Source organism: Otolemur garnettii, unplaced genomic scaffold (genome assembly GCF_000181295.1).
Source record: "Otolemur garnettii isolate 467f Iridium unplaced genomic scaffold, OtoGar3 scaffold00056, whole genome shotgun sequence".
Lineage (NCBI taxonomy): Eukaryota > Metazoa > Chordata > Mammalia > Primates > Galagidae > Otolemur > Otolemur garnettii.
The window spans coordinates 7,657,181-7,663,235 of record NW_003852451.1 but is presented as its reverse complement, the minus strand read 5'-3'; the positions used below and the strand labels follow the sequence as shown (position 1 = coordinate 7,663,235).

Sequence of the window (6,055 nt, the reverse complement as noted above, 5' to 3'; positions counted from 1 at the left end):
TGTGATCCAGATTTTACTCTACAAATAGCCAAGGCAAAGCATTGTGGAAGGCGCCTGTAGTCCCAGCTACTCGGGAGGCTGAGGCAAGAGAATCACCTAAGTCCAAGAGCTGGAGGTTGCTGTGAGCTGTGACGCTATCGCACTCTACAGAGGGTGACAAAGTGAGACTGTCTCAAAAAGAAATAGATAAATAAGTAAAATAAAAAATATATAAAATTTTTTCTAGAATGCCAGTAGAAGTCTTTGGGGTCTACAAAGAAAATACATTTAAAAAATCTAAACGTTAACTAAATCTGAAAGATTAGATACACTGGGTTGATAAATTACATTGCTACTCACAGTAAAATTTTATAAGTAAGTGTAAAATCACTAGAGCAGCGGTTCTCAAGCTGTGGGTTGTGACCCCTTTGGGTGTCTCCTGCATATCAAATATTTACACTATGATTCATAACAGTAGCAAAATTACAGTTATGAAGTAGCAACGAAAATAATTTTATGGTTGGGGATCACCATGACATGACCCTGTATTAAAGGGTAACAGCATTAGGAAGGTTGAGAACCACTGTACTAGAGTAAAGAGAAAAGTAAGCTAGAAAGTTTGATCTGGTTTCCAAATCAATAAAACCACAAATTACTTCACTTGACAAAAACTAAGCTAAATAATATCTCTTAAACTAATTACTAATGATGAATAGGAAATAACGTGATACATCAGAGTAGGAAAGCATTCCAGAAAGAAAAATGTGGATCCAGTAAAGATACTAACTGGTGAAATAGCCTAAAATGGTCATAGTCACACCAGCTCTGAGCTCAGAGCACCACAGATCACAGTAACTTCTTCAACCACCAATTGTGGACCATCTCTCCAGACCCCCTGCATTTCTTGAGTGACAATAACAAACACCAGACACCAGACTCACTACAATAAAAAAAGTTTTCCTCCAGATGGCACCCATAGCTTAGTGGGTAGGGGGCCAGCCACATACACCTACACCGAGGCTGCCAGGTTTGAACTCGGCCTGGGCCAGCTACAACAACAATGACAAATGCAACAAAAGGGATAGCTGGGCATTGTGACGGGCACGTGTAGTCCCTGGAAGGCTGAGGCAAGGTAATCGCTTGGGCCCAGGAGTTGGAGGTTGCTGTGAGTTGTGATGCCACGGCACTCTACCCAAGGCAACAGCTTGAGACTGTCTCAGAAAAAAAAGTTTTCCTCCATACTTCTGTAAAAGACCGAATGTCTGTGTCCATCCAAAATTCCTATGTTGAAATCTTAACTTCCCATGTGATATTAAGGAGATGAAGCCTTTGAAAGGGGATTATAGGGGTAGAACCCCCATGGATAAGATTAGTGTCTTATAATAGGGGCCCCATAGAGCTCTCTTACCTTCTTTCCACATGAGAATATAACAAGTCAGCAGTCTGCAACCAGGAAGAGGGATTTCACCAGTACCCAATCATGCTGGCATCTTGATCTCAGACACCCAGCTTCTAGAACTAATGAGAAATAAACTTCTGTCTTATAAGCTACCCATTCAATAGTACTTTGTTACATATAGCAACCAGAATAGACTAAGACATCTCCCAATTAATATTACTAAATAAAACTAAATCGGCTCGGTGCCTATGGCTCAAGTGGCTAAGGTGCCAGCCACATACACCTAAGATGGTGGGTTCGAATCCAGCCTGGGCCAGCCAAACAAACAATGATGGCCGCAACCAAAAAAAATAGCCAGGCGTTGTGGCGGGCACCTGTGGTCCCAGCTACTTGGGAGGCGGAGGCAGGAGGCTTGCTTGAGCCCAGGAGTTGGGAGGTTGCTGTGAGTTGTGATGCTATGGCACTCTACCCAGGGGGACAGCTTGAGGCTCTGTCTCAAAAAAATAAGTAAATAAATAAAACTAAATCAATGTAGTAGCAATATAAATTATAGGTTAAGTACTAGGCTGATGGGAAATAAATGGCTTAATATCAACCTAAGTCAACAGTATTATACATGCTATTTAATGTAATAATATGAAAGTAACTTTCATCATATATTGATATCTTATTTGAAAGGGTGCTTGAAGTTGGTTAGATATTGATACTGAGAGACTACAGTAGGGCTAACTCAGCTGCTCAATGTATATTTATTGGTTATAGTCTCAAAGTTTTTTGGGATAATTTTGCTAGTATTGTTAATTTGCACTATAACCCTCTCTCCTCTATTTTCTGTCAGTAGGAGATTGTCCTGATATTATACTTGATGATTTAGTTCAAATAGTGACCACAAGTGTGTTCTCTTTACAATGAGATAAGTAGCCTTTAGAGTGATACTTTGGTGCCACAGGAATATTTCTCTTTCCAGAAATCTTTCATAAAAAGGTTTTAAAGTCCTTGATAATCCTTGTCTGAGTCAATTATATAATTGGGATTTACATATGGTTATTTTCTGTCATTTATTCTACATTTATTAGCTGGCACACTATTGTAAAGAATTTTTCCTCACCACTGAGCATGAACCACAATTCTTTTCTTTAAAGGGGCAGGAGAGGATAAATGCTATTTTCCCTTTAAATACTAATTTTCAGAATAATAAATTAGTGTAACAGTGACTCCCAATGATGGAAAAATAGTTTTCTTGCCTTTCTTTTTTTTTTTTTTTTGAGACAGACTCTCACTATGTCACCCTCAGTAGAGTACTGTGGTGTCACAACTCACAGAGACCTCAAACTTTTGGGATTAAGTGATTCTCTTACCTCATTTTCCCAAGTAGCTGGTACTACAGGCACCTGCCACAATGCCCGGCTATTTTTTTGTTGTTGCAGTTGTCATTGTTGTTTAGCAGGCCTGGGCTGGGTTTGAAACCACCTGCCTCAGTGTATGTACCCAGTGCCCTAACCACTGAGCTGCAGGCACCTAGTCATTTTCTCGCCTTTCATTCTCTCCTCCATAACTACAGCCATAGATTTTTATTTATTCAGTATTTGTAATCAATTATAATCACTTCCTTTGTAACATTAAAGTTGTCCTAAATTCAGCCTGTATGAGATTCTTCAAGCTGACTACAGTGTCTCTAAAATTTACTTGAATAGGCTTGGCACAGTGGTTACCATGCCAGCCACATTCACTGAGTCTGGCAAGTTTGAATTCAGCCTGGGCCAGCTAAACAACAATGACAACTGCAATGAAAAAAAAATAACCAAGCATTGTGGCAAGTACCTATAGTCCCAGTTACTTGGGAGGCTGAGGCAAGAGAATCGCTTAAGCCCAAGAGTTTGAGGTTGCTGTGAGCTATGACGCCACAACACTCTACTGAGAGCAACATAGTTAAGACTCTGTCTCAAAAGAATAAATAAAAATTACTTGAATATACAGACAATAGGCAGGCAATACCTAGAAACGGAATTCTGACTCATTATATGTAACAAGTGGCCTGAGATACCAACCTATTCCCTACCATGACCAGATGAGGAAGCTGGAAGTCAGACTGCTATCTCTAATAACAACCCTGAAGCTAAGCAATAACTTCTGTAACAATCAGCTCAACATGGTCAGGGCTTGATTACAAACTGACAAGTTCTCTAGTTTTTTTTGTTTTTTTTGTTTTTTGAGACAGAGCCTCAAGCTGTCCCCCTGGGTAGAGGGCCGTGGCATTACAGCTCACAGCAACCTCCAACTCCTGGGCTCAAGCGAGTCTCCTGCCTCCGCCTCCCAAGTAGCTGGGACCACAGGCGCCTGCCACAACGCCGGCTATTTTTTGGTTGCAGCCGTCATTGTTGTTTGGCGGGTCCAGGCTGGGGATTCGAACCCACCACCTTAGGTGTACGTGGCTGGCGCCTTAGCCGGTTGAGCTATAGGCGCCGAGCCAGGTTCTCTAGTTTTTATCCCCACTTCAAACTTTTGACCAACCAGAGAAAGATGCTTCTCTAACCCAGCAACTGTTTGTAGTTCGCCTCCAGCTTCCCTGTGCCAACAACCTCCCATCAGGGCACACCTGAAGCCTTCTGTTTTTGCCATTGAGCTTTCCTACTTCTCTACCTACCTTTGAGTCTCTGGCAAAACATAAGTGATGCTGGCTTACTACCTTGCTTTAGCAAGTTGTCAATAAATAGTTTTTTCTCATTTGGCTGGTCTTGGTTTATTTCCACATTTTATTGAGGTATAATGTACATGCACTAAAATGCATACCTTTTAGTGGGACAGTTTGATGAATTTTGTTAAATGTATATACCATGATAAAGAACATTTCCATCACCCCCAGAAGTTCTCACATTTCCCTTGTCAGTTGATTTCTTCTCTCTTCCCTTCATAGCCAACTACTTATCTGAAGTTTATTACTATTAGCTTAATTTTGGGTATTCTTCCTCCTAAATCCTGTTGACATGGTCTCATTAGCCGAAACACTTCCTTTGCATTAAAGAACAACTAAATATCTGACTCATTGTATATGTATTTTCCCTGCCCCAGAACTAGAATCAGCCAATTCTTCAAGGAGCTATAGGTCTTTTTAATTGGAAATGGAATTTAGAGACCAAGATTTAGGTGCTATGTGTCCTCATTGTTACTGTAGGACAGGAATGTCCAACCTGCGGCCCACAGACCATGGCCTGATTTTTCAAGGATGTTTTTGGCTTATCTGCGGTGTTGGTTATCACTAAAAATAGGCATGGACCTTTTTTTTGCTAATAAACTCTCCTTAGTGTTATGTATTTAATATGTTGCCTTGAGATAAGTCTTATCCTTCCAATGTGCATCAGAGACAAAAGGTTGGATACTCCTGCTAGGGTGACTAACCCTCCTGGTTTACCTGGAACTGTTCTTTTTGTGTGTGTTACAGTTTGGCCGGGGCTGGGTTTGAACCCACCACCCTTAGTATATGGGGTGGACGTCCTACCCACAGAGCCACAGGCACTGCCCAGACTGTTCTAGTTTTATCTTGAAAGTCCAGCATCCCTAGAAAACTCCTTAGTCCCTGGCAAACTGGGATTGGTCATCCTAGTGTTTCAAGGCCCTTTCAGTGTATAGAACATACGTTCAAATTGATATTTCTGATTTAAACTTAATATTAGGATTTTTTCCCAAACTTCAATCTTGCATTTGTATTTCATTTTCTCTTACACTGAGACTCCATATACAATAACATTAAAATGCCTGTAAGTAGTCCCAAAACCACGGCAACAAAATTAACATTCGTTACAAATCATTGAGTGAAGCTGAAGATTCCTTTGCACTTGTTTTTCATTCTTAGAATATATAGTCGACACTTGAACAACACAATTTTGAACTGAGCTTAAACATGGATTTTTTTTTTCAATCAAAAATACAATATTCAAAGAGCACAAACTCCATGTATACAAAGGCCCAACTTTTCTTGGTACAGCTGAGTTCCTTGGGGCTGACTGCAGGACTGTAGGACTTGAGTATGTACAGATTTGGGTATACAGGAGCAGTCCCAATGTATACCCAGGGACACCACAGATATATTGCGAGAGTATTGTTTTCAAAAGCCCCAGAAAATAATTCTTTTCTCTGGGTAACTTAGGTTACAAATTTGACTTAGAGTTAAATTCATTTGTTTCAATTTGCTTTAAATTTGGGTGTTTACTTTGTTTACTTTTTGACTATGTAAAACTTAAAAAAATTTCAAAGTCACAGAAATCTCACTTCTATCTCTATCCCCTCTCTTTTCCAATACTCTATAAGTAACTATTTTAAAGTTTCTAGGATATCCTTCCAATTCCTCCCCCAACAAACATAAACATACAAATATATTTCTATACATTGCTTAATTCACTTAATATAATCTGGGACTCATTCCAAGTAACACATAACTATTTTCTGTCTTTTTAATGAATGCATTATATGCCACTGTATGCACATACTATTTCTAACCAGTTCCCTATTAAAAGATACTTATTTCCAAACTTTTGCTATGACAACATAGCACTGCAATGACCTGGTTTCCATTTGTAAAGAAATACCTTGAAAATGAGGTGTAGGCTTCGGTGCCTGTAGCTCAACCGGCTAAGGCGCCAGCCACATACACCAAAGGTGGCGCGTTCGAATCCAGCCCGG

At 40.0% G+C, this 6,055-nt stretch overlaps 1 long non-coding RNA gene across 1 annotated transcript in view; it reads right to left on the bottom strand.

Moving 5' to 3' along the window:
- LOC111726180 overlaps positions 1-6,013 on the bottom strand; it is a 13,056-nt gene extending 7,043 nt beyond the window's left edge. Inside the window, exons 1-2 of the long non-coding RNA XR_002774022.1 lie at positions 5,962-6,013; positions 1,388-1,497 (exon numbers count right to left, since the gene is read on the bottom strand). This is a non-coding gene — a long non-coding RNA (uncharacterized LOC111726180). The remainder of the gene's footprint in view (positions 1-1,387; positions 1,498-5,961) is intronic.
- Between the last annotated feature and the right edge of the window lie 42 nt (positions 6,014-6,055).